Here is a 27,040-nt window from a genome sequence, read left to right as displayed (position 1 = left end):
AAGGGTTTATTGAACCTGTTAATGCATCAGAATGGATTTCTCCCATAGTTTTAGTTAAAAAACGGAATGGCGAACTTAGGATGTGCACGGATTTAAGGTCTGTGAATAAGCAAATTGTCATGGAATGTTATCCTTTGCCTAAGATTCAGGATTTATTAGCAAAACTTGATGGTGCAAAATATTTTAGCACCATAGACCTCAAGTCCGCTTATCATCAGGTGGAACTGACTGAAGACTCTAGAGATATTGCAACCTTTATCACACCTGATGTACATTTAGGTATATTAGAATGCCTTTTGGACTTTCTTCTGCAGCTTCAGTGTTTCAAAAGCTAATGAATTGTTTATTCAAAGACACCGAAAATGTAGTTGCATTTCAGGATGATATTTTAGTTTTCTCTGATTCTTTGGAAAATCATCAGGTTACTCTTGATAAAGTTTTATCAATCTTAGATGACAAAGGTATGACGATTCGTTTAGACAAATGCAAATTCTTTTCATCTGAAGTTGAGTATCTTGGACATATGATTAATGCGAAAGGTATTTTTCCTAAAAGAGACCTTCTTTCTTCTATTAAAAATATGAATAATCCTCAAGACAAAGATCAACTTAAATCCTTTTTAGGGTTGTGTGAATATTATTCTAGATTTGTTCACGGTTTCTCTGACATTGTGTTGTCTTTAAGATTGTTACTAAAAAGGATGCAAGTTTTTATGGACCAGTGAGCATTCTCAAACGTTTTTGTCTATAAAATCTGCCATTATGGATTGTAAACCTTTGTCTCCTTTTCTCCTTCTGCGCCTAATGTGATTACTGTGGATGCAAGTGCTATTGGGCTTGGTGCCGTATTGAGTCAAATCAAAGCTAATAATGAATGTTCTATTGCTTTTGCATCTAGACCTTTATCTCAAGTGGAGTCTAAATACTCTACTATAGAAAGGGAAGCCTTAAGCTGTTCTTGGGCAGTTGAACATTTTAAGACTTATTTGTGGGGAAAATCGTTTAAAATCAAAACCGATCATAAACCTTTAATTTCTTTGTTGTTCAACAATGGAGTAGGGAAAGCATCTGCCAGATTGGTTCGGATACTTGCTAAGCTTTATGAATATAATTTTGAGATTGTTTATATTCCAGGATCTCAAAATACTAGAGCAGATTGTTTATCTCGGTTATTACTTGAGGTAAATTTCACTAATCATTCTGAATATTTTGATGAGTGTGTTGTGGCGTCAGTGGATGACGTAGTTCTTTCCATGTCAGATCTTATTTCGAAAGATGAGTGGTCAAAAGCGATGGATTTGGATGAAGATCTTATTTTGGTACGTAAATATATTAAAGATGGTTGGCCACTTGAGAGAAATCTTTCAAAAGATCTTGCTGTTTTTGAGAAAATTAGAGATGAACTTTTGATTAATGAAGATTTGGTTTTAAAAGGAGATTGTTTTGTTCCTCCTAATACTCTTAGACAAAAGATTATATCCATTGCTCATTTAGGTCATTTGGGTCAATCTAGTACCATTAAAAAGGTCAGAGATATATTTTGGTGGCCTATATGGATGATTGTGTAGTTAATTTTGTTAAAAAATGTTCTCCGTGTGCCAATTCTGACAAAGTTTTGAAACCTCAACATTGTAATTCAATGAAAGTTGAAATTCCTGACTCTCCTTGGAAAAAAAATGGCAATTGATATTTTGGGTCCTTATGAAGGAATTACTTCACAAAGGATGTATATTGATGTGGTTATTGATTACTTCTCAAAATGGCTTGAATATAAATGGTTAACACAAACTGATTCTATATCTGTTAATTTTCGAAAGTAGATTTTTTAAAGAGAAGGTTTACCTTCTATTCTCGTGTCTGATAATGGAACACAATTTACTTCACACTTATTTAAATCTTTTATTGAGAAAGCTAACGTCAAACATATTAAAACTTCTCCTAACATTAATGGTCTTGTAGAAAGATTTAATGAAACTTTAGTGGAAGGTATAAAATAAGCAATCCGAAGCTTGCATTGATGCAAAAGCTCATGTAGCAGATTTGGTTTGGTCATATTTGTGTACCCCACATTGTACCACACAATTTTCACCTTTTCTTTTACTTAAAGGAAGGAAACCTTAACAAGAGCTTTCTCTTTCTTGGTCCACAAATGATGATCTAAAAAAAGACATGAAAACTATTAATAAATTAGCCAAACAAAATTTTGATGGTCAGAATACTTTTGTTTCGTTAAGAGATTCCACCATACGTGTGGGAGATAAAGTGAAAATCAAATTACCTGTCTTTGTTAAAAAGGTCAATCCAAGTTTTCAGATATTTTTGTTGTTCTTAGAATATTTCTAAAATTGCCAAAGTTAATCCTTCCATTAGTAAAAGTTTTTCTTGTTCTTCAGATCCTGATTTTTCAAGTGATTATGTTTATTTAGAAAAAAGAACAGGATGTGATGTTGATTCAAATGTAACTGATTCAAATGTTTCAGATTTTCCCACTTCTTCATCTGATCAGTTACATGTTAGTACTCCTGTTAATTCCAAAAGACAAATACGTATACCAAAGAAATTTGATGATTTTGCTTTATTTAAACAATTCTTGCTACTTTTGTTTTCTTGTTATTTATAAAGGGAGGAGACGAGTTGTATTGAGATAGATTGTGCTTTTGAATAGAATGTTTACTCTTTCAGAATTCTTCTTAGAATTCTTCTTGTTAACTCCATCCTAGGATGTTCCCTGTTCTGCATCTTTGTAATTGCCTTGTGTACCTTTGAATATCTCTGTTTATTCCACATTCTGTAGATCAGCTTTATTTCAGTTATACTGCTGATCTACAAGAGGTGGATGCTCCATTAAATACCTCTTTACTACATACTGGATTCCAGTGGATGTATGGTTCTTAATTAACCTACAACACCAATGCTATATAAAACTCTTAAATAATAAAAATAAATTAATAAAATGACAATGCAGCCTCCGCGTCGTCCAAGAAGTGGCCAGTGTTCCCATGCAAAAGTTTGAGTTTGGCTGGTAATATTAAAGCGTACTGTCGGTTGAGCTGCTGGAGATGCTTCTTTACCCCAAAGACAGTTTCTCTGTGCATCTGTACTTGTACAGTATAATCTGGAAATAGGGATATTCTAGCCTTTTCATACAGTAGTGGGGTGCACTCTTGTGCCTTTCTTAGCAGCGTGTCCCGATCTTTATAGTTCTGAATTTTCGCCACCATTGGTCTTGGTAGCACCCCAGGCAGGCGATTCTCAGTGGGCACGTTGTGGGCCCTTTCCACACTGAACATGTCCGACAGGCACTCCGGCGCCACAGCAGTACGGAGCAATTTGTCTATAAATTTCTTTGGGTCACGACCTTCGCTTTTTTCTGGCATACCCACTATGCGTATTTTATTTCTACGCGCGCAGCATTCTGCGTCGTCCCCCTGTTTTGCAGTTCCTTTACTTGCTGCTGGAGTTGCGTCACCGCTTCTGTCTGTGCTTTGCGCCATGGAGTTATCTCTGATAGGGTCAGTGCATGTTTTTGGACTTTTTATGAAAGATTTTTGTGATGGCCTCTTAAAAGGCTCACATCAGTTGTGAGTGTACCTAGTTGTTGCTCCAGCACAGCCCTAGATTCTCTTATCTCGTTAAGGATAATGTCCAATTTATCTGAAGGCGGATTTTCATGGACAGGGGGGTCCAGGACCTTTCCTTATGACTGTGGCAAATCATTAGTAGTGTTTATGCTAGAGTCTCCTGTTGTACCCTGCTTAGCTTGTTCCCTTTCAGCCTACCCATCTTCACCCGGCCGGGTGTATAAAATGGCTGTTACTGGTACTGTCTCCTCGGGCAGTAAAGGGTAAAGGAGCGGAGTGCTCACGCCTCACTGCGCAGTTACACTTCTTGGTTCAGGCAGGGGAGGGGGCAGTCCAGGCAACACATCCAGATGTAGTATCAGTTCATGCACTGCTCACTCCAGTATATACTGTTTCCTTTAATGTAGTATATTAATGTACGTATGCCTTCTGCATTACTCGGCCCTCTCCACAATGAACTTAGCACTACGCATTTGAAACAAGCCCCAGCTTACCATTGTTGTGGAGAAAAAATGCTCCAAACTTGCAGTTACATTCGCTGCACTTAAACCTCTCGTTGTGCTTGCTGGATGCCTCGCAACCCACTGAAATCAATTTACAATACGGGGGAGGGGGTGAAATCCAATCCGTGATCCTACTGCACTCCATTGCCATCAATTGAAAGTGCGACACATAGGGGATGGCCCCTCGCTTTGTGGCCTGTAATGGCCTTCCTATGCTTCCCCAGCTCCCGGGAGGAACTGGGGCGCCCTGAAACACTGTAGCTCCGCAGGTTGCCAGCAGCTCACATCCCAGCAGCCTTACTCTGCCACTTACCTCCGACAAAAAAACGCAAGTTTACAATGCTTGTCTGTTCTCTGCCAAGTGTCTTATAGCTTGCCAAGCTAGTACCACACACCAGGGTTCAGCCAACTCACTTTTCTACTTAGTGCCTTAGTTTTGAGTGCGTTACAGGACTCCTCGTCACATCTACACCGCATCCAGTGTCTTACACCCTTGCCAGCGCAGCCTTACAGTTCGTGCTGTTTTACCTTCTCAACAGCTGGCTCGATGCATCGGGTGTTCAGTACAGTTTTATGCCGTAGATCGTGCCCGCTGGCCGCAGCAGACCCAAGCACTCGGCTTTGCATGCTTCACCCACCCGGCCACAGGGCAGATCGTTGCTGGTGGTCACAGTGGTGTCAGTGCACAGCCGCATATGTGTCACCATGCAGCATTTGGTGGCCTTTTGGCAGCTGTGTGTAAAGGCACCATGGAGAGGCGATATATGGGGATGGAGTGGAGTGGAGTTATGGGCTCTGTTCTCGGAGCTCCGTGATTAGGCGTCAGCCGTCTTCCACGGCTGGCCACCAAAATGACCATACCAGTTATCGACCAGTAAGGCTTGTATAGGCTCGTGCTAGGTTATTTTGATAGGTATTGTATGACATGTTACAGTCATTGGCAAAAGACTGCGTTTGTCAGAGAATTTCATTTTTTAATGTAGTTCGTAATTTCTAGCCAGTGTTTTTCACAGCCTTTGGCTGTGTACATCGAGGGATGGATTTGAGACCTGGACTGTAGGGCATATCCTGTGGCCAGGCCCTCCGTACTCCCCCCATGTACAGAAGGGTTTGGGCGCAAGAGCTTGTTCATTTCTTGTGGACAATCACTTGTTAAAGTGTTTATCTTTCCTTTGTTTTTGTTTATGATCAGCATGAAACTCTTGACGTCACTAGTGATTCGAGAGTAATGAAACTCTTTAGTCAAAAGTGATTTGAGAGGGATGGAGGCAATGCAGATCTGCCTTTTTAGGTTTCGCACTGCGAACCGATCGCGAAGCGATCGTCGCTGCGAAACTCTATTGCAATCGTTTCTGCCTTCAAGGAGTCAAGGGAGACAGGAGACAAGTGATGTGCACACGCAACCTTTCGAACTGGGATCAGGTCGCGCGCGCTTCCTGTCTCCCATGGCTCCTTGGAACACACACAAACGCACACACACACACACACACACACAGACCCCCCTCGCTGCGCATACACACACTCACACACACACATAGAGGACCCCCCCAAACCCCCGCCTGCCGCCGCCGCGCATACACACACGCACGCACGAACACACACATAGAGAACCCCCCTTCCCCCTGCCGCCGCCGCCCATACACACACACACCACACACGCGCACACACACACACACAAACACATAGAGAACCCCCCCCCCTGCCGCCGCACAAAAACAAACGCACACACACACCCTTAAAGGTACCGGTCAAGCACCCTCGATGCAGAAGACCAGCCATTGTTCACTCGTCCCTTGTTGCAGAGACATCTACCCACCACTATTCGCCCTCTTACCCGCATTGTAGAAGTCTTCGAGACCCCCTGGGTCGGCCCCCAGTTCCAGGTTCCCCCGCCGCAGGGTGCACACTGCACCCCCCAGCCCGCCACAGGCCTCCTGCAGACACCGCAGGGAGGGTGGGTCCGGACCCGTGTCCGGTAACACCAGCACCGCTGTGGGGGGCCGTGGAAGGGCCCACGGAGAGCTCGGCAGCCCCGTGGAAACATCCTGCCAGCAGCTGACTGCTGACTCCATTCGCACAGTGAGCAGCGGGACCAGGCCTCCACCCCATACGTGGAGAACACACCTAATCAACAGAGCCCCGCCTCATGCACGTGAAAAACGCCTACTCGTATGACGCCATACTAGGAGAGTACACTCAGACACGCTGTGCAACTCTACGATACGAGTACGTGGCTCTCGTGAAATATAATCATGCGTCACGAGGAAAACATTAAAGCAAATAATATCACTTGTTTTTAATGTCTTTCTGTTCTCTGGTGGGACACTTTACAGGCCTTACCTTACTTTTATACTCATCCCTTAGAGGCATTGTTCCCCTGAGCTCTCTGAGCCTAGGTCTCAGAGGCATTTCTGGTCAACTCTCCCTGCCGCCAGCCTCCACTTTTGCATATGTTCATGTTATTCTTCTAGCCTCCTCCCCAGCACTGCGTCTCTGCATCTCACAGCTGTGTACGCCCTGGAGAATGCAGAGCAGAGTAATATAGGCTCTACTGTAGGTGGGCTGACTGTTCATACAAAACGCTCCTCCAAAGGAAAATTACAGGGATATAATATTTATTGGACATTTCCATCCTAGGGAAACAGACTGTGGAGCAAGTTACGGCATTTAGGGTCCAAGTGGGAGATCGTGGGGCAAGGCAGTCACTGGGGTGGGGGGAGGAGGAAACCCACCACTGGGACCGGAGACTAGCCAGGTTCTTCGTCAGCAATTCCCGCTGGGTGCCAAGAAACTGAAGAGCTTAAAATGGGCACAAAAAACGAAGAAAATTATTCCTTTGATCAGTTGTCCTTGCAATGAAAATCAAGGAATGAATTTTTTAAGGGAACAGGCTTACTAGTTTACTGTCAGTGCAAACATCGTTCCTGCATTCCTACCTTCATTTGCTGTACGGGAAAAACTGCCAACAAAGAAAGAAAATAAAAAATAACCAGGCTCACAATTGCATACATATGTCTGAACAAATGGTGGATGGTTTGCATTCCACTTTGTCAGCTCACCTTTTCATCCTGCTGAGGTCGCTAAAATGACTGCCATCGATTGGGAAACTGTGCCTTTTCTTTTAAGCTTTTCAGGAGTCTGGTCTTATACAATGTAGCAAATGATGCGACATGGATCAATATTAAAACTGGCTACTGTGCTAGTATCTACATTTCTTCTCTCCGCCACAGATACAGTGTTTGGTTTGTGTTTAGCAATGATATATACAAAAGTTTTCATCCCAATACAGAAGTGGTGCGCCATGCCATATTTCAGCTTGCTGACGTAAGACCCTTTAAATTCTAAATTAAGTTTTTCCTGTGATCTTGAAAGCAGTAAATAGTAAAAGACGTCTCGGTGCTTAAATTGCCGATTTCTGGGCAATTCCAGTTAGTATTAATTTGAATATTTTGAGAAACGTGTCAAGTTACAGTTGTGTGAAATTTGCATACAGTTGAACATATAATCACAAATCAGGGCAGTAGAGGCACATCCCAAGAGACTTATTTGTTAACAGATTGTGAATATACATCAAAAATCAAAATTCAAGCGTGGAATACATATAGTACCACATATTGATTTCCAGAGCAAAGTTCCAGAATTGAATGGATCCAAATAAGCTATTGCATCCCATGAATAGTGACAGACCCACCATGATCCTGCTCCCACTAGCAGAGGGTTCGAAGAAACAAGAGCATCCCAAATGTCCATGTGAACCTGGGACTACATGAAAAACAATGGCTCACACAGAACTCATTCAAGAGAAAATGATTGGATACAAAGTAAAAGTTACTGCAGTCATCGTAGTGTAGCGTAATGACAATTCGGATATCATGTTCCCAGTGTAGTAATACATCATAATCTGCATAAAATCCTATTAGACCAGGCATTTAGTTGCCTAAACGCACACTGTTATGATATATCAGAAGTTTTGTTTGCAAAAAGTGTTGACAACGTTTAGACCCATTAAGAGGTACAAGGGTCTCATCCAGACTAAAGGATAGCCTGGGGACCTAGAAAATAGAAAATATAAGTGTATATGTAAGGCCAGAAACCTGGGGTTTGTCAGAGAATACCTACTGGTGACTCCAAGTGAGTTCAAAGACAAGCAGTCTATGAGTTACTGGACATTTGGGGCTAACAATCCCACAGGTAATCAAAAGGATATTCACAGGTGCCATAACTAAAGTAATGAATAAGGGAACATGATAGTGAGTACCTAACAGAGGTACATAAAGTAATAAAGGCATTACCACTGTAAGAACTCATACCATGAGAAGGATTGGTAGGTGGGGAATAGCCACGATGTGTGGGTCCAGGATAAGGCAGCCCATGAAAACCTCACAGTTGGAGACGAATTGGCAAGCATTCTAGCTAGACCATCACTGTAAGGAAGAAGATTGCATTTTTGTAGCCTACAAATATGCCGAAAAAAGGAAGTGAGGCTTGAGATGCACTTTGCCAGCGCACAGGAAGGTGTGGTACGCAAATGCATTTCAAGGGGCCAGGATGGGGCAAGATGACGCTTCCTTGCCCAGAACTACTGGATGTGATCTTTCACCTAGGGACTCCTAATACAGAAGGAATGTTCTTCCGCATTCCCCTCTGCCGCCCCATAATACTCATTGTGGTTTAACCTTCCATACTTGTAAACAAGTGTGATTTACCACCTTCATTTGTACATATGGAAAATAGCACACATTGAAAAGTGTCTGCAGACCACAGACGTGAGGTACTTAGCATGTGCTTACTATAATGTGTTCTTTAGGTTTCGCACTGCGAACCGATCGCAAAGCGATCGTCGCTGCGAGACTCTATTGTAATCATTTCTGCTTTCAAGGAGTCAAGGGAGACAGGAGACAAGTGATGTGCACGCACGCGTAAACTGATCAGGTCACGCGCGCTGCCTGTCTCCCATGGCTCCTTGGAAGCAGACTCACACGCACACACACACATACAGACCCCCCCACCGCCGCGCATACACACAGTCACACACACACACATAGAGAGCCAACCCTTCCGCCGCGCATACACACACACACGCACGCACACACACACATAGAGAACCCCCCGCCGCCGCGCATACACACACATATAGAGAACCCCCCCACCCTCCCCCGCAGCCGCGCATACACACACGCATGCACACACACACATACATACCGAACCCCCCGGCCCCCCGGCGCTTACACACACACACATCCCCTACCTCGGCTCGGAGTGTCTTCTCCTTCTCATCACAGCTTGCGCAGGGACAGCCAAAGCACGCACACGGCGACAGCGTCTCATGCGCTACAACCGTGGTTTCGGTTTCACGGCCTAACCTTGCCATTGGCTGTACTGCCGCCAACCGGCGGTAGACATTAGTACTTATCTGCCCCTGCACAATGGCTCTTTGAGAAAATGCTTGCATGACTCACAAAAGACAAAAACATGCCAACAAACTTTGTAAAGTGTCAAATGTAATTTGTTCTGTCATTTTAATTGCCCACGCAGCCTTTCACATACAGTACTGAAATAAGACCACTCAAACATTTCAAGTATTTGCTGTGCACAAAATGCACAGTACATGCAAGTATGACAGGTAGAGTTTTGTGCTTCAACATTAGGACAACTTAATCTTGTTTCACAAATTACAACCTTATTTCTCTGCTGATAAGCGTGCACTGTCTCACAGGGCAAGAACTAAAGAACAAGTCATTTCCGTGCCTCCATCTTCCGCTTGTTCTGAGTTTCCTCACTCACGATGTGATAAGCAATGCACTCGTCGGGCATCCTTTTTTAGGTTTCGCACTGCGAACTGATCGCAAAGCGATCGTCGCTATGAGACTCTATTGTAATAATTTCTGCTTTCAAGGGAGACAGACAAGTGATGTGCACACGCGCATAAACGGATCAGGTCACGCGCGCTTCCTGTCTCCCATGGCTCCTTGGAAGCAGACTCACACGCACGCACACACATACAGACCCCCCCGCCGCCGCGCATACACACAGTCACACACACACACACATAGAGAACCACCCCCAACCCCGCCGCCGCCGTGCATGCACACACACACATAGAGAACCCCCCCGCCGCCGGCCATACACACACGCACACTCACACATAGAGAACCCCCCCACCTCCCCCCCCCCGCAGCCGCGCATACACACACGCATGCACACGCACACACACATACACATACAGAACCCCCCCGGGCCCCCGGTGCTTACACACACACATCCCCTACCTCAGCTCGGCATGTCTTCTCATCACAGCTTGCGCAGGGACAGTCAACGTGCACGGGCACGGCCACTGCGTCTCCTGCGCTACAACCGTGGGTTCGGTTTCGCGGCCTAACCTTGCCATTGGCTGTACTGCCGCCAACCGGCACTTGATTAGCTGCAGAGCAATTACGCAGCTTTGTCCCTGCTTCTTGAAGAGTTCCCCGAGCGAGCAGTATAGTACACAGGTCCCTTAGGGACATATTGCTTGGTGGGGCGTGAGTCTAATGTGGGGCATCTGTCTTTGTGTATGACCGACCACTGGTTGGAATCCGGGCGGGGTAGGTTCAGTCTTTCATCCTTCACAGCTAATAAAGTAATGTCGAGTTCGGCTAAAAGTTACGCTTTATATTGGTAAAAGTGACCTGGTGTTCACAGTGCGCGGAGAGCTGCGATCCTGTCAGATAAATATAGTTTATCGAAATGATAGATAGATGTAGTGATTCAGTGTTCCATATAAGTCGTGTATGAAGAAATCCCCCCCCCCCCCCGAAACCCAATGCACATATAGGGCTTTGCTTTAGTTGCACTCCTGAACTCCCGCCATACTCTAGAAATCCGGTAGTAAATTTGGAGCACTGCAACAGTCACAGGCCGCAAAATAAGTTCACGCTTCTTGACCGCGGACACTGGGTGCCCTTGGCACGACCCGTGGCCTCGTCTCTCCCGGTGACCGGGCTCCTTTCTACCCCAGGGTGCTTGGCAGCAGCCGGGCCTCGCTCGCTATCCCCTGTGCCAACCTCATCTCCGTGGGACGCCAAAACTACAGTCCGAAACCAACCGGCCTAATCTCTGCCCCTCCATGAGACCGGTATTGTGCGCTCAGTTTCAGCGCCTCCCCTCACATTTGTTTCTCTTTAAATCTGTTTGTTTTCCTTTTTTTCTTGGCTCAGATCCAGGTGCTGCCTTCTTGGGTTTGAGAAAATGCATATTGCAAAAATTGCTGTGCTGTTCCTAAGGGAAAGTGGGGATAGGTACAGTCTGTGATGCGAATGATTATGGCAGGGTGACTAAAAGGTAACCCTGGGAATCCATTTTGTTGGATTTAATGCCCCCACACACCCTTTCAGGTGTCATGCTTCATCATTTGGGCCTGCTCCTCGTTGGGTCGGCGCTGCAATACCCAACGGGCAACACCTCTTAGAGGGGCTCTTTGGCGGAGATCTTTTTCCAATAGCCGTATGGATGAAGTGCGGGTATGGGGCCAGGATAGAGGGTAGACGTGGAGGAGTGAATTAAAATAAATCTAGTGGTACCGGGAATGATTTATTCAGAAGGTCCACTGCTTTAATTACAAATCCATACGGCTGTTGGAAAAAGATCTCCTTTTAGTCACCCTGCCATAATCATTCGCATCACAGACTGTACCTATCCCCACTTTCCCTTAGGAACAGCACGGCAATTTTTGCAAATACGTATCCTTTTGGGCACGCTGTAGCTGGACCTTCTACTCGTAACCAAGTAGTAATAGCCCATTACTCCTCCTTTTTGATACCATTTGAAAGAATGCAGACTTTTTCGGCGCCTGTTGAGTTGTCATTTTACTCATTTATTACACTTCACCTGACCATACAGTGGACACATTGTTAGATGAACACCATGTCAATCTGACCTCCCCCCCGCCCCCCCCCCCCTGCTTTGATAAAGGTTTGTGCTCCCGTATTTCTTTTACGTTAAATGGGGCGAGTTTAGCGAATCAAAGGAGAATACCACAGGTGAAGGCATCAAGGGCATCTATTTTTCCACAAATGGTTCTGGGAGATTTTGATGCAAGGGCTCCTCTGATTAGTGTTTTTATATTTACAATAACGCGGTTATGTAAAAAAAAAACAGGCATATTTGTAGGATATAAAACAACCTTTCAAAGGGCACCATAACACCCCGCACGGCCCTTGGGTGCCCCAGGGTGGGGGGCGGGCGTACAGGGGCCGGAGAAATATGTGACTGGAAGTTGGAAGCAGCGCCTCACTCCACTTCCTGCAACAGGTTCCTTTTTACAGTGACTGTGGCTCTTTCTACAGTCTGCCCCGGCGTCACTACACCTGCTACACGGATAACTATGTCCCTGTGAATTATCGGGGCAGCGGCAGACGTGCCACTGTTCCAGCACAGAACACACCTGGTTGTGGTTCGCCCAGAGAGCAGACCGCCACCTGCCTCACCCCCACTCAAGCTAATTAGGTAAGAATAATTGTGCAGCTACAGAGTAAGATGCTCATTTACACTCCAATGAAAACAAGCATTTGCAATGCAATAGGTCTCGCATTGACACAAGTCTGAGCTATTGACATTGTAAATAACGATGCTTTTTATTTGTTTAAAAAAAAAAAGGCATTATTATTTGCAATGTCAATAGCTCAAACTCACGTCAATGCGAAACCTATTGCATTGTAAATGCTTGTTATATTTACAATTGCTGGATAGTATTTATTGTATTTGTGTCATGGCTGTTTTTTAAAAGAAAATAATAACAGTAAGGAGGAGTTTAAATAGCTAATCTTCTCAATATATAGTTCTGCTTGTACCGATTACTTGGGATTTTACTCAGCCCTAAAAGGTACTCCCCCGAATATCAATGAGTCTGTGTTAATTATTCTATTATCTAATGAATAGTCCAATAAGTCTATCTTTGTACTTTATATTTGTTTTTAAACCTATTGTTTTTATGAACTATATTTTATCTGTCTGCTTTTGTGATTTTAAATGACTAAAATCGAATGAAGCATATTTTTGATTTGATTTAATTTGAGAGTCTACCACAAAAAGCATTTGATTCCGTTACCTAAAATGGCCACTCATTTGACTCTTGAATCTTTTGTGACCTGAAAGTCATTGGCCTATTTTGGTGTCTCTCCTTTTTGTGAATTTTCCACACCTCTAGGTGCCCCTTAGCACTCCTCTAGTGCTAGGTATCTCTGACCCCACCCCCCTTTCCATATCCTCTCGTGGCTGTGCAACATTATTTCCACAGCAAGAACTCTCAAGTCATTACTGACTGGAGAGTTTAGAGATGGCAGCAAAAACATTTTCAGAGCTCTTAGCCAGCCAATCACATTTCTTAAAAAAATCAATATCTATTCGACCGAAATCATGAGTGATAAGTCTCAAATTAAAATGATAGCGATGTACAAAAGTGTTAACTGTTCTAAAACTGTGTTTTTATATTAATATCTCAAACTACTGACCTGATTTCACCAAACCAACACATAGACACGTTCTGAGTTGTGTTCTGTTTTCATTCCAAGTTTGGTGTAAATCTGTTCAGTGGTTCTGGCTGCATCTTAAGCCATATACAGCTAGATTCATCAAAGTCCCGATTTGCAAGTCCTTAATAGCGATTATTAAGGAATCGCTATTAAGGACTTGCAAATTGGGATTCATGTAGAAATCGCAAAATAAATTGCAATTCCTACAGCCTCCTTATTTGTTATTAGCAAATTGCTAATCGCAAATAAGGAATAACTCCCCATTCATTTCTGTGGGCCTAAAGGCCCATGGGAATGAATGGGGAGTCAATCCTTATTTGCTAATCGCAAGTAAGGATGCGATTTCAAGGGTGCCCGGGGTGTCCAAAGGACACCCTGTAGCACCCCTGAAATGTGAATTTACACTGATGTTGTGCACACACATGTCCAAAGGACATGTGTGTGTGTGTAACATGCAACTTAGAAAAATGCATTTAAATGCATTTTTCTAAGTTTTCGCTATTTACCACGATGTTTGACTTTGTGGTAAATAGCGCTCCTAAATTACGAATTCGCAGTTTTTAAATGTTTCATGAATAGCATTTAAGGAATCCCTAATAGAGATTCCTTAAATGCTAATCCTCGCAATTTTGCGAATTCTTTATTAGCGATTTTTGCATTTGGGATGATGAATCCCAAATGCAAAAATTGCACTTGCAAAGGGCCAGATTCTCAGAATCTGGCCCTTTTGCGAGCGCATTTCGCTTGATGAATCTGGCTGATAGTATTTTCCCACTGGATACATGTAATCTTTCTCCTTTTTAGCTCAATTGATAACAGTTATTCTTTCTAGGCCTTTGAATTTTCCCTTTTGATCTTAAAAAACCAAATGCATAAAAAATCTTCAGGAACTGATTCTGAGTAAAAGACAACAGACCTAATATTTCCAATCCACCATGAATATAATGGGAGAGGGAAGGATTCAGGTCCATGGTGATCCCAGAAGTTATCTTGAAGCAGCAAAACAAGCAGAAAACCTGGGACAAAAACAGTTGTATCATATGTGATGAACACATCGAATAAACTTACTGATGTGTTTGCAATTCATGGCATAGCAAGCTCCTTAAATGGGAAGAAACAGGAAGTTGAGTACCAGGAAGTTAAATAGTGTTAACAGTGGCCATGATGGTTTAGGATAGAATGATTACAAAGAATGGATAGCCAGCCACGAATAGAACCACTAATTCCTAGCCCTAGCCCAGAGGAAAAATGGCTGGACGAGGAACAAAGAATGAAAGCTCTGGACTGCAATAGACAAAACTAGAAGGTTACCAGCAAAGTTTAAGTAGAGGTGAGAAACCATGTAATATTAGTGAAAAATTGTGACAATGCTCACAAACCTGTTGAGAAAATGCAGCACGCGCAAAGCTCTGAAGGTACCTGCCTCCCGACTCACAACAAGTTACTTTCCTTCCAAATACCAACAGAATCAATGGTGTTCCAAGAGTGGGAAAGGAAAGAGGAAAGCTGCACCTGCATGTTCTCTGAGGACACTACCTTTAAGTCTTGCACTGTAAAGGAGAGACAGGGTTTCTGGTATAGGGTTCCTGGCCGGAGTGCAGTGGTCAGCTTAGAGGTGGCCAACTGCATCAATTTAAGGTATCAGAAAAAAAACTAGGGATGAAACAGTAATACTTAGTTAAGCTTGTCAAGCACATAGGTGCATGTGATTCTAGCTCATTGTTAGTGTCTGGCTACAGACAACTTTAGCTGTGACTTGTAAATGTTTGTTATGAATGAAGGGCCACAGTTATTCACAGGTGGTTGCACAATGACTTATTATTCTGGTTTTGGCCGTCTTGGAAAGTAGTTTGCCAACACAGATTTGTCAATAGCAAAAGCAGGTTCTCACATACTGGAAGGGGATTACTTGAAATGTGACAGTGGACCTAAAACTACATGCAGCACCCAAACGTCAGTCACTTTTATAATTTATGACCAAAAGAATGTTCCTGTGTGCAAATCTCCATATGCAACCCCTGCCCAGTGGTGCCTCCCTTCAACAGGTAGTATAGAACAACAATCCACAGTTAGAGCTGCAGTACATACAGACAGAAATGTTAACGGAGACAATGTCAAGACAAAACAAAGTATTATGACACTCCCTTATATATAACAGTGTCCGTAAAATCCATGGGTTGTTTGTCCCTTAATTTAACTGTGTTCAATTCTTTAAAAACCATCACCCAATGCGTTTTGTCCACTTAAACATTGGACTTCTTTAGGGCTATAAGTTAAAACGAAATACATATATAGTATAAACCAAACTGTACAGTGTTGACAATATATACATCTATATACATATATTTCACAATTACATACATATATACACATAAATACTCATTGACACTTACACACAATATATACATCTATATACACCCAAATTCCTTAATATTTCAAAAGTCAACATCGACATGTTTTGACAGACCAGAGACATCTCATCGCCGTTTGGGAATTTGTTTACATTTATGCATCACAATTAGGACTTCCAATTGAAACAGTCCTGTGCAGGTAGGGACAGCATACTTTATAAGTTTTTCTTTACAGGTTTGGTTTTACTATATATGTATTACGTTGTATTTCGTTTTAACTTAAAGCCCCCGAAGAAGTCAAATGTGTAAGTCAACAAAAGTTATTTAAGAATTGAACTCAATTAAAGGAAGAAACAATAACTTATGACCCAACCAATTCCAGGCTTATAGCATTAATTAATGTGGAGGCAAAAACTTACGCTTAGAACCTGCTGATAGACCTAGAGGATTGGGTTTGCCGGATAAACCTTATTCCTACCACGCATATTTGGATTCAAGGCAGGGATGGGCACCCTCACAAACATCTCTGCAGTCATGCTGTTAGCTAATAAATCCTTATCAAATTCCAACAACTTGTACGCATGCTTCATATACCTCAAAGCTGTGTTCGATAAGATATTGAGAGCCAAACTATGGGCCAAGATGCAAACCTGGGGGTTACCAACTAAACTTTTGACGGCCATCATCAACCTGCACTCAGATACGTGGGTCCAAATAAGGAGAGGAGATGGGCGCAGCATAACTAGTAAAATTGCAACATCCAACGTGCTGAAACAGGGGTGTGTATTGGCCCCCTGCTTATTCAACATTTACACCCCAGCCCTAGATAAACACCTCCAACTTGTTCAAGCTGACCCCCCAAGATTGGGCAAAATTCCAACTCCAAGTCTTCAATACGAGGATGATATAGTCCTATTAGCACAAACCCCACTATGTCTGCAGCTATTAATCTCTAAACTAGAAACTTACGTCACTTCAGTTTAACTCACTATCAACCATAAAAAACGAAGTTGATGTGCTTCTCCAAACACCATTCAACAAGTAAAAAAAGTAAATTAATCTGGAAATTAGATGAGAAACCATTGATCAGGGTGCCTTCATATAAATACTTAGGCTTCCAACTGGACTGCCACCTCAACTATATACTACACCTGGACCAGGGCCGCACGAAAGCCAAACAACTGCTCTTTGCATTTAAAAGCCTACAGCAAAAGCTTTCAGGTTGCTCAACAGGGCACTTGCTCAAAGTAATCACTGTTAAATTCCTACCTTCCATTGCATACGGCTCAGAAATATTGAATACCAAAGATACTACAGCACTAAACACAGCACAATCCACAAGCTTGTTCTCAATTCTAATTCAGGAGCGGAGGCGAGGTTTGGGCTGTACTATCCTTTATTCCTACAGCCAGCAGTATTCAACATAAACATTTTTTTTTTTTTTTTTACAAAAATACTAGCACTCCCATGGTGCCTTAGGCAGTCCGCAATGTCCATCAATCAGCTCCTTCCATACTCCTGAAGGCATGTGCTTCCTGAGTCAACCTCCTCTTTCTTTCCTGCTGCCAGCAAGTTAAGTAGCAATTTCCCTTTTCTCTCACAATTTTGTCTAAGAAATGCCTGTGATGTTTTGATGTTTACATTTCACTTGGGTATTGAAAGGTGTTCTGTTGTGTATTGAGCCGTTGCTTAGCGGTGTGGTTTTGGGCAGCGTTTATATTAGAAGTTACTGGGACCGCGGTTCGCGCATTGGTTTATTCTCATTTGTGTTGTGTGGCGCTTTATCGCCGCCCACGTTTGGTTTCTTTTTGTTCGCTGCATTTGGCGTTGTTTATCTCAGGCGGAATGGCAGGAGCAACGTCGGATTCGCTCCCCTTAGGGCCCCGATCTCGGTGCAGTGCGTCGTGACTTGCGGGGGGCACGGGTGTGTACTCGATCTGTGCCGCTCCTGAGGTGAGGATCATCAAGTTTGTTCGCGCCCGCGAGTCCCTCGCAGTTTTCAGCGCTTCCTGCACCGGGAACGGTCTGTGGAACCCAGACACCTGCTTGCAGGTCAGATCCTTGCTATTTTGCCACAGCGGGACACCCGATCGGGTCAGCCTGATTGCCATGAGGCATTGTTTTTGCAAGCCCGCCTCAGTGTATTCGCCGCTTGCTTGCTTTGGTGGGGGTGGGCCCAGACCTTTATTTTACACCCAGCGAGTTAAGGGGGAGTCGCCCCCATTATACTGACCTACCGCCGGGCGGGACGAAAGTCAGTGCTTCGCGCCTATTAACATCGGCCATCGTTGCCCTTGAGCAAATATATTTACGCACGATTTGCGTTAGAAAGGGCCATTACTCTTCAAGGCGGAATATCAGGAAGAGGAAACCCTCCAAGTCATCCCCCTGGATGACGAATTCTGCGACGCGATGGACATGTCTATCCACCGGACGGTTGAGGCAGTGATGGGGCCCTTTGAACGGCTCATTATAAAATATGCTTACGCTATTCAAGCTGAGCAGGTCGAGAAGACCCAATGCGCGGAAAAGCGCAAGTCGACCACGCCGCCTGCGCCAGATGCGTTCGAACGCTTGAAATCTGCGTTCCTGGCGAAATCTCAGCGACTGGAGCAGGAATTCACCCCTGAAGCGTCAGAGGAACAGCAGTTCACCCACGAGGACAACGACGACGACTCGGCAGGGGATTCTCTGGACAAGGCAGGCCCGTCTGCTCCCTGGTGTCCTCCTGCTCCCCCCTCGGAGCTCTCTTCTCAACCGGAAGTGCCTTCAGATATGTTGGTACCTGAGGACTTCGTCCACCCCAGGTCCTCGGCCTGGACCCCCCTCTGCGAATGTGTCAGCGTTTGTGGCCTGTAGACTCCGCAAACCCTTTGAGAAGGAGGTCAGGGCCTGCTTTAGGGCAGGGTTCCCTAGACCAGGCCTACCGGGCAAGGTGGCCACGACACCTGAGGTCCATTAAAAAATGGCGACCTTCTTGCAAAAGTATGTCCGAGACCCGAAAGAAGGCATCGGTCATTCCTGGAAGAACTGCCAAGATAAGCTCTTGGATATGACCGGGCCTCTAACGAAGATATTGGAGCTGGCTGAAGAGGCAAAAGATTCAGGTTCGACCTTGTCCCCGGATCGGATATCCAACTGGGCCGAACGAGCTATAGTTTTCTTGGGCAATGCAAACTGCGCCCTCTCTATGGAGAGGCGGCATTCCTTCTTGCTGAAGATATATCCCAAACTTGGGGATTTGGCCTCTTCGGAGGTGGGCTCGGTGGCCCAAGGCGGCTTATTCATTGATCCATTCATTATGGAGTTGACGAAATTCTTCTCAACTTTCACCTCTCTTGACAAGGCGCAATCCTCTATAAAGATGCTTTTCAATCCACGTATTTTTGTCCGTGCCGGTCGTGCCGGTCGTGGCAGAGGGCGCTCGGCCAGCAAGTTCTTCACCCAAGGCCTTCCGAGAGGTGGTAAGAAGACCATGGACTCAGGACGACAGGAGTTCTTCCAGTCCCGTCGCGGAGTCAGAGGTCTTGGTGGCAAAGGTCGTGTCCACCAGATGGCCACAGCAGATGAGTGTCTCCCCTTCACAACTACCCAGGGTGGGGGGCAGGCTAGCACTTTTCGAGGGCAATTGAAGAACCATTACTTCACACGCCTGGGTGTCACAAACTGTTCAAGGTTTTCAGATAGAATTTTACAGGACTCCCTCTCAGAAGGTTCAGCCCAGACCACTGGTTTTTGGACACGGCCGCCGTTATAGACGAGGAAGTGGCCGTTCTCTTGCGGAAACAAGCTATAGTTCCACCTTCTTACACCCGCTGGGGTTTATCAGCAATGTTTTCGTGTTGGACAAGGCGGACGGCGGTCAACGTCCTGTCATAAATCTGAAGAAATTCAACCAATGGCTGGTTTACCAGCACTTCAAGATGGAGGGTATCTATCTTCTCCGCAACCTCTTGCAACCCAACAACTGGATGGTGCGTTTGGACCTGAAGGACGCGTACTTGACAGTTCCAGTCTATCCCTCACACAGACGGTTTCGGCAGTTTCTTTGGAGAGGTCAGGTTTACGAGTTCTCGACCCTGCATTTTGGTCTCTCCTCCGCCCGTGGTGTTTCACAAAGGTTCTCAAACCAGTTGTGAAAACGCTTCGGGCGAAGGGCCTTCGGCTCACTGTCTACTTAGATGATATCCTACTTCTGGAGCAGTGCCCCTTACGGTTGACATCCTGTCTCAAGGAGGCGTCAGATTTGCTGCAGCACTTGGGGTTTGTCATCAACGACAACAAATCACTCTTGGTTCCGTCCAGGCAGGTAACCTTTCTGGGGTACACCATCGATTCGGTGGCCTGTACTTTGAGCCTTCCCCCCAGAAAAATTATCAAGATTCGCACAGTACTCAGACGCACCCTCGCTTGAACCTCCACTCACTTCGACAGATAGCGAGAGTAGTAGGCCTCTTGTCCTCGTCGATACAAGCCATATTCCCAGGGCCGCTCCACTACAAGGCTTTACAGCGCCTAAAGGCCGCCCATCTTCGCAAAGGTCTCAAATATGCGGATCAGGATCCCCTCATGGAGGAGGTGCGCAGGGAGATGAGTTGGTGGCTCGACCATATGGAGGCCTAGAACGGCAGAGCCATATTTGGTTCCGAACCGGATTTGGTCATAGTCAGACACCAGCAGACTTAGCTGGGGTGCTGGCTGAGGGGACTCCTTTTCCGGAGGAAAATGGTCTGCTGCGGAAAGCCAATTGCACATCAGTTGTCTGGAATTGATGGCGGGCTCCTTCGCCATTCGGTGTTGGACCAAGAACAAAGTCTCGTGCAATGGCCTTGTCAAGATGGACAATGTCTCCGCAGTGCGTTATGTCAACCACCTAGGGTGCACGAAGTCCAAGGCTCTCACGGATTTGGCCAAGGATTTATGGACCTTTTGTCTTGCCCACAATATCTCGGGGACGGCAGAATACCTCCCGTGGGCGGTCAGTAGAGTGGCGGACAAACATTCCAGGACTTGGACGGACATGAGCTTGTGGCAACTTCAACTGCAGGTTTTCCAGCAGTTGAACGACACATGGGGGCCGTTCTCACCAGCTTCCAAAGTTTTACAGCAGCGACGGATGCGTTTCTGCAGGACTGGTAAGTGGACGTAGGTTATGCCTTTCCCCCCTTCGCGATGATCATAAGGCTCACGACTCTGGTCCGCAGACAGGAAGCGCGGGTGGTCCTGATAACTCTGTATTGGAGGTCTAAAGTGTGGTTTCCAGTTCTTCTTGAACTTTCTTTGGATTCTCCAATCCTTGTATCCCGCAATTCTTTTCTCCTGAGGGACCCTCAAGGTCCTCCCCCCCCCCCCCCCCCCCACCCTCCAGCAGGGTTGAATGCCTCTTGTGGCGGGGTGGATTTCATGCACCACTGGAGAGTCAGTGGCCTATCGCTAGACGCTCAACGATTGCTGTTAGCAGCGTCGGCAGATAGCACTCACGAACAGTGCAGGTCAGCCTGGGCTAGATGGGTCGGTTGATGTGTATAGAACAACCATGATCCCATGGAGTGCGAGGTGGTAGCCGTCCTCAATTTCTTGGCTTCCCTGGCAGCCCAGGGTTTGGCTTATAGGACGATTAATTCTTATCGTTCGGCGTTTTTGGCTGGTCATACGCCGGTTCAGGGCCACCCTGTCAGGGAGCACCCTATGGTATGCAAATTGTTTCGAGGTATTTAACTGACGCTTCACCGGAACCTAGGTATTCGTCTTTTTGGGACGTCAACAAGGTTCTTCACTTGTTTAAGTCCTGGCAATCCAATAGGTTCTTGCCAAGGAAAGAACTCTCGGCAAAACTGGCAATGCTCTTATGTCTGGTCTCCTGTTATAGAGTCTCCGACGTTTGAGCTCTGGATATCTTAAGCAGGGTCTACACCCCTCAGGGGGTTTCTTTTCACGTGACCAGTAGGACGAAATCAAATTCCAGAATAATTTCCTGTCCAGCTTTCGATCACTCTCCTAAGTTGTGCGTGGTCAGATGTCTCAAGGAATATAAGTACATGACCGAAGAGACACGTCCGCTGAGCGAGGGGCAGTTACTTACGTAAGCGCTTCAAAGCGGTTTCACCACCGACTATTCCACGTTGGGTCAGATGGGTGATGCAAGAAGCGGGCATAAACGTCTTGCAGTTCGGTGCCCATTCAGTGCGAGGAGCCATGGAGTCCAAAGCCTTCTCCCTGGGGGCGAGTTTGGAGGACATTTTGAACGCGGCTGACTGGTCATCGGACTCTATGTTCAAGAGATTTTATTTCAAACCAGTTGTTGATATGGCCTCGCTGGTAGTGAATCAGCTTTGAAAGAGCATAATTCTCGCCTCTGGTCCTGACATAGAATGAAAAATTTCCTAGTAACCATGACGGAAAGTTTCAATTCTATGATGGACGCGGAGGCGAGGATTATTCCCGCCCACAGCTCTTGCGATCTCCTGTCTCCCGCCCGGGTGAGCTTCACTTTGTAGGAGCGAGGTCTCGAATGGTATAAGTATCTCTAACTTTATTATTACTGTTTCCATGGTAATGTATTCTCTCTTGGTAATCCTTCTTGTTGGTTGGCTTTTTTCTTGCTTGCTTGTTTAGCTCAGGGAAGCAGTGTCATGGCTTCTGCTTTACTTTCAGGATCTGATGGAGCCAAAAATGAGTGATGGTTCTGGCCGCAGTCTTGAAAGAGGAGGTTGACCCAGGAAGCACACGCCTTCGGAAGTAATGGAAGAAGCTGATTAGTGGACATTGTGGACTGCCTAAAGCACCATGGGAGTGTTCGTTTTTGTAAACAATTATGTTGAATACTGCTGGCTGTAAGAATAAAGGAAAGTACAGCATAATCCTCGCCTCCGCATCCTTAATAGAAACAAAACTTTCCGTAATAGTTACTAGGAAAAACAGCAACCTGCCAGACAAGGCGCACTAGTTAACTATTACTGGAGGATGAGAGCTGCTGAAGAGAACACTTTAGCACATCACTGTAGATTGGAGATTGAAATCCAAACTAGGCAAAAACATTCTATTACATCAGTGCTAAAAAATTTGCTCCAGACACTACAGTTAGAGGAGGCTTGCTTGACCATAACAACTTTTTCCAGATTCAGAAAAGCCGTGAATAATACGATCAAAAGAACATCCTTACTAATCGATAAGACAGCTATCGCAAAAAAAAAACGTTTGGGCCGTGATACAATCGTACCAGACTTTAAAACCCCAACAGTACCTGCCTGCACATTTCTCATGTCACAAAAAGCATTATTTGACGTTGCTGAGGCTGAGGGCATACCCCACGAAGGACCTAACCCCCAAATGGAAACACACATGGCCAACTAAAGAATGCCGGCTATGTGGACAGGGGGACGAGTCTTTGTTGCACTTCCTATGTATCTGCCCTGGACTATTAGTAATCCAGAAATCTGTTCTGCAGGAGGCACGAAGAAATGCACAAATTAGGACATGCAGAGCGGCAGTTATAAAATGCCTCGGAGGGACGTCTATTCAACTGTCCTGTAGAGCCATAAACTTTTGGAAATGGCGGCAAAAGAACTGGACAAAAATAGCGATTTAACACAAGCAGCTTGATAATAATTGTTTACAGCTATTTATTTGCTCTGATTATATAATCTTTTTAATATATTAGCGGCTAATCGCCCAGGATGGCTTCATCATGTTACAAACTTTTGGAATTTTTTTATTTCTTAATTATTTATTGCCTGTTGACACGATTTATCTTCAAACTTCTTCTGTCTCTTCACTCGCCTACAACTCTTGTCTCTTCTTAAATTCTAGCTTTAAAATGTTGATCCTCGGTTTTATGAAACATGGTGGTACGCCCAATCTTTTATGACTTTAATGAAGTCAAATAAAAGTATTTTTTGATTGATTGAATAACCTATGGATTTTATGGACACTGTCTAAGGAAGTGCCATATTACATTGTTTTGTCTAGATATTGTCTCGGTTAACATTTCTGTCTGTATGTGGTGCAGCTCCAATTGTGTATTGTTATCCTGGAAGGGGATTCACACCGGAGGCTTGCAGCCCCAGCAGATGCACTTACCTAACCCCTCCTAGTGACTTTACCCAGGTAACTCTGCAGAGTTATTCACACAGTGCAAGCCCGACATATTGGCTGTGTAAGTGATTTTTTCAGTCATGCCTTCCGCATTACATTATTTTAAATGTAAAAAGATGAATCGAACAGTATGTGAGTATGTATTCCCCATCCACTCCTCTATGACTCTTCAAGCTTGTAAATTAGTTGACACGGAGCCCAGAGCTGCATTTCAGTACTTGGTATTACTCAACGCATGCTTTTGATTTACCTCCACGTTAAAAGCAGGAGTGTTCACACCTCGGTGAATAGTTGGTCCCCACAGATCTACGGGTGTCAGATGTTTACTACTTTCACCTCGCTGAACTATGGCCTCATTCACGGAGACGTGACAACAAGAGCGAAAAGGGTGATCCAGCGGGCCAAGAGAAATTCAGTCTCATATGAACAACTCTACACCACGATACTCACCATAATTCATAAATCTAACACTAGGCCCATGATGACTAAGACATGAATTGACCAACTGAATCATATGACCTAATTAATCAAAAACACTTTATAATACATTTAATTAAGTCAGTATCATAGGCAATGGATTAACTAATGGTAACTCAAGGAAACAAATAAGGCCAGCTTGTCATTTCAAAATCTATTTTATTAACTTTATTATAGAGCAGAATGCATTTTGAAGCATAAATTCTTTTATTAGCAATTGTATTAAGCAAAATTATTTATTAGAAAGGCACATTTGACAGTCAGCTCAAAACAAAATCAGCATGAGAAGTGCTCAAACATTTAGGAAAGATCCCTAAACCCTATTTCCCCAACTTAAACTAAAGAGCCTAAAGGGAAAAAGTAAAGTTTCAATTGGATCTTACGTGAGACGAAAGTCCGACAGCATCTCTGGAGCACAGGAACGAGCCAGCAGTGCTCTTTCGAAGGGGGCAATTTTTATACCTTTTTCCTATCTAAAACGAACTAAAAGAATACAAGTATTCAAGCAACACTAAGTATGATTGGACGAGAAATGCCGTCCGATGAAGTCATTTGCCTTTCGCATAGCAAAAACCACGTTTCTTCAAGAGCGGCATTGTTCATAGACTGAGTGTCACAGGCTCTTCCGTGACTCGCAACATTAGGTAAAGTTATCCAATTCTTCCTCCGTCCAAGCTTTTCCGCCACTGCATATCCTGTCCTTGACCATGAAAGCTTTGTCAAAAGAATATTCATTACTTCCACACAGCCTTGCTTTTAGGAGCGACTTTCAAAGAATTATTGCAGAAAATATTTTTCTTTTCAAACGCTGCTGTGCAAGGCCCAACTTTGACAGGACTTCGGACATCCATTTTAGAAATAGGCCACAGGCCTCTTTTAGCATGACTCTAGTATGCAAGGAAACACAAGACCATAATTAATTCAGGAAATAATAATTATTCTGTTACCCACCCCCTTTGCTAATGTTAACCCATTAGTCTAAGTTACCTAGATTTGTATACAAAAGACAAACATAGCACAGTCACGTGAAAAGACACGACATAAACAAAAGCACATTTAAAAGAATGCACATGCTATTATTTAAATCAGCCGCAAATTAATGTTTGACAAAACGAAAGACAAAGTAAATGTATTATTTAAAACAGAATGACAAGCATGACAAGAGCACATATAATTAAACCCGCGTGTTCGTGTAGGCGCACAATATTCTAGGTTGAATCAGTATACAAAAACATGCAAAACCCATTAGTAGATTACATTTATGGGAGTTTTAATTCAGCGTGCTTTATTTCTAAACTTATTCTGAAAGTCCGCTTCATCAAGGGCAAGCCAGAACCTCCCGTCCGTCGAATTCAAGTTGGAAACGTTCTTTGGACAAGTATGGGTAAGAGAGATCCATTTTTAAATAATTTGTATTTGCATTTATTTCATCCAGTATCCATGAATAAGTTGTACAGTTTATTGTACTAGCGGTGAAAGTACCATGATCAAACTTTTGAGAACATATAATTTTTCAAAATTCAGTTAAATGTATTTGCAATTTCATATATACATTTTGGATCAAACATAATACACATCGTGGAAATTTGGAGGTAGTCATACAACGCAGTAGCCTTGTCTACAGCACAGTTCTCACGTTTGTTCCATTATTTTAGGGAGAAATCAATTTCATGTTCATTTCTTTCTGCTACAGCATTATTGCTTTCTTTTCAAAACTGACATGTCTTTTTGTGTATTTTCTTTAGCTAATGACGTTCACAGCCCTAACTGGAAATGGGCACTTCAAGGCTGGACACCACCTGGAAGATGGACAACTAACCACAGTAGAGTTTAATATTGGTGTGCGTTCTGAGGCTTCAGCGTGTACCGGACCTCGCTTCATGCATGTGACCGTACTGAGCACTAGACCAAAGCAGTGCACTAGACTACTAACCCAAAATTGCACTGGTTAACAAGCTTTCACCAAGCAATTGGACCAGCTGAACGTAAGACCGAAAATAGACCAGTCATGGACTGTTAGGCTTGCTGAGTATTAGACTACAGACTCGGATCTATATCAGACAATCGACCTGACTGAGCACAGACCATGATCCTGCACCAAGCCCTTGGGATGCGGAGTGCTCATTGAGGAACAACTATGTAACTCAGTGATTAAAATTCAGGGGTAAATTAACTCAAGTACAAATATCATCTTTCACTACTTTGATGACAGTAATCCCTCAATCATGCAAAACAGAGGCCATGAAGACATCCAAGTTAACAGTCTACTGCCACTCGTAGAAAGGGTTTGCTGGTTGCCGTCACTACGTTCAAAACTGTAAACGTTGTAATCATCAGCATTATCATTGTCTTTTGTGACTTTGATTAAATTGATTTGTGTTGGGTTCAGTCATTTTGTAATAAACAAGTTAGCCTAATCAAATATTGTGACTAATTCATCCTCCGAAATATTATAGCGCAAGTATATGATAAAATATGTGGTTGTTGCTTTAGACTGCAATTAAAGAAAGATTTGGTTTATTTTTA

General features: G+C 44.1%; 1 protein-coding gene across 3 annotated transcripts in view; it reads left to right on the top strand.

Annotated features, from left to right (window-relative positions):
- Positions 1–27,040, top strand: part of LOC147659521 (uncharacterized) — an 83,406-nt gene that overhangs the window by 30,407 nt on the left and 25,959 nt on the right. The window contains exon 2 of one of the 3 annotated variants that reach the window (XR_015307220.1): positions 26,260–26,809. The exons of the other annotated variants lie outside the window; for them this stretch is intronic. The gene's annotated coding sequence lies outside the window, so the exon portion shown is untranslated. Of the gene's footprint in view, positions 1–26,259; positions 26,810–27,040 lie in introns of those variants that run through there. 3 annotated transcript variants of the gene reach the window in all.

The sequence above is a fragment of the Lissotriton vulgaris genome, unplaced genomic scaffold, assembly GCF_964263255.1.
Source record: "Lissotriton vulgaris unplaced genomic scaffold, aLisVul1.2 SCAFFOLD_428, whole genome shotgun sequence".
NCBI classification, from domain to species: Eukaryota; Metazoa; Chordata; class Amphibia; order Caudata; family Salamandridae; genus Lissotriton; species Lissotriton vulgaris.
Note: the sequence above shows the minus strand (reverse complement) of the source record. Positions and strands in the feature narration are given on the sequence as shown.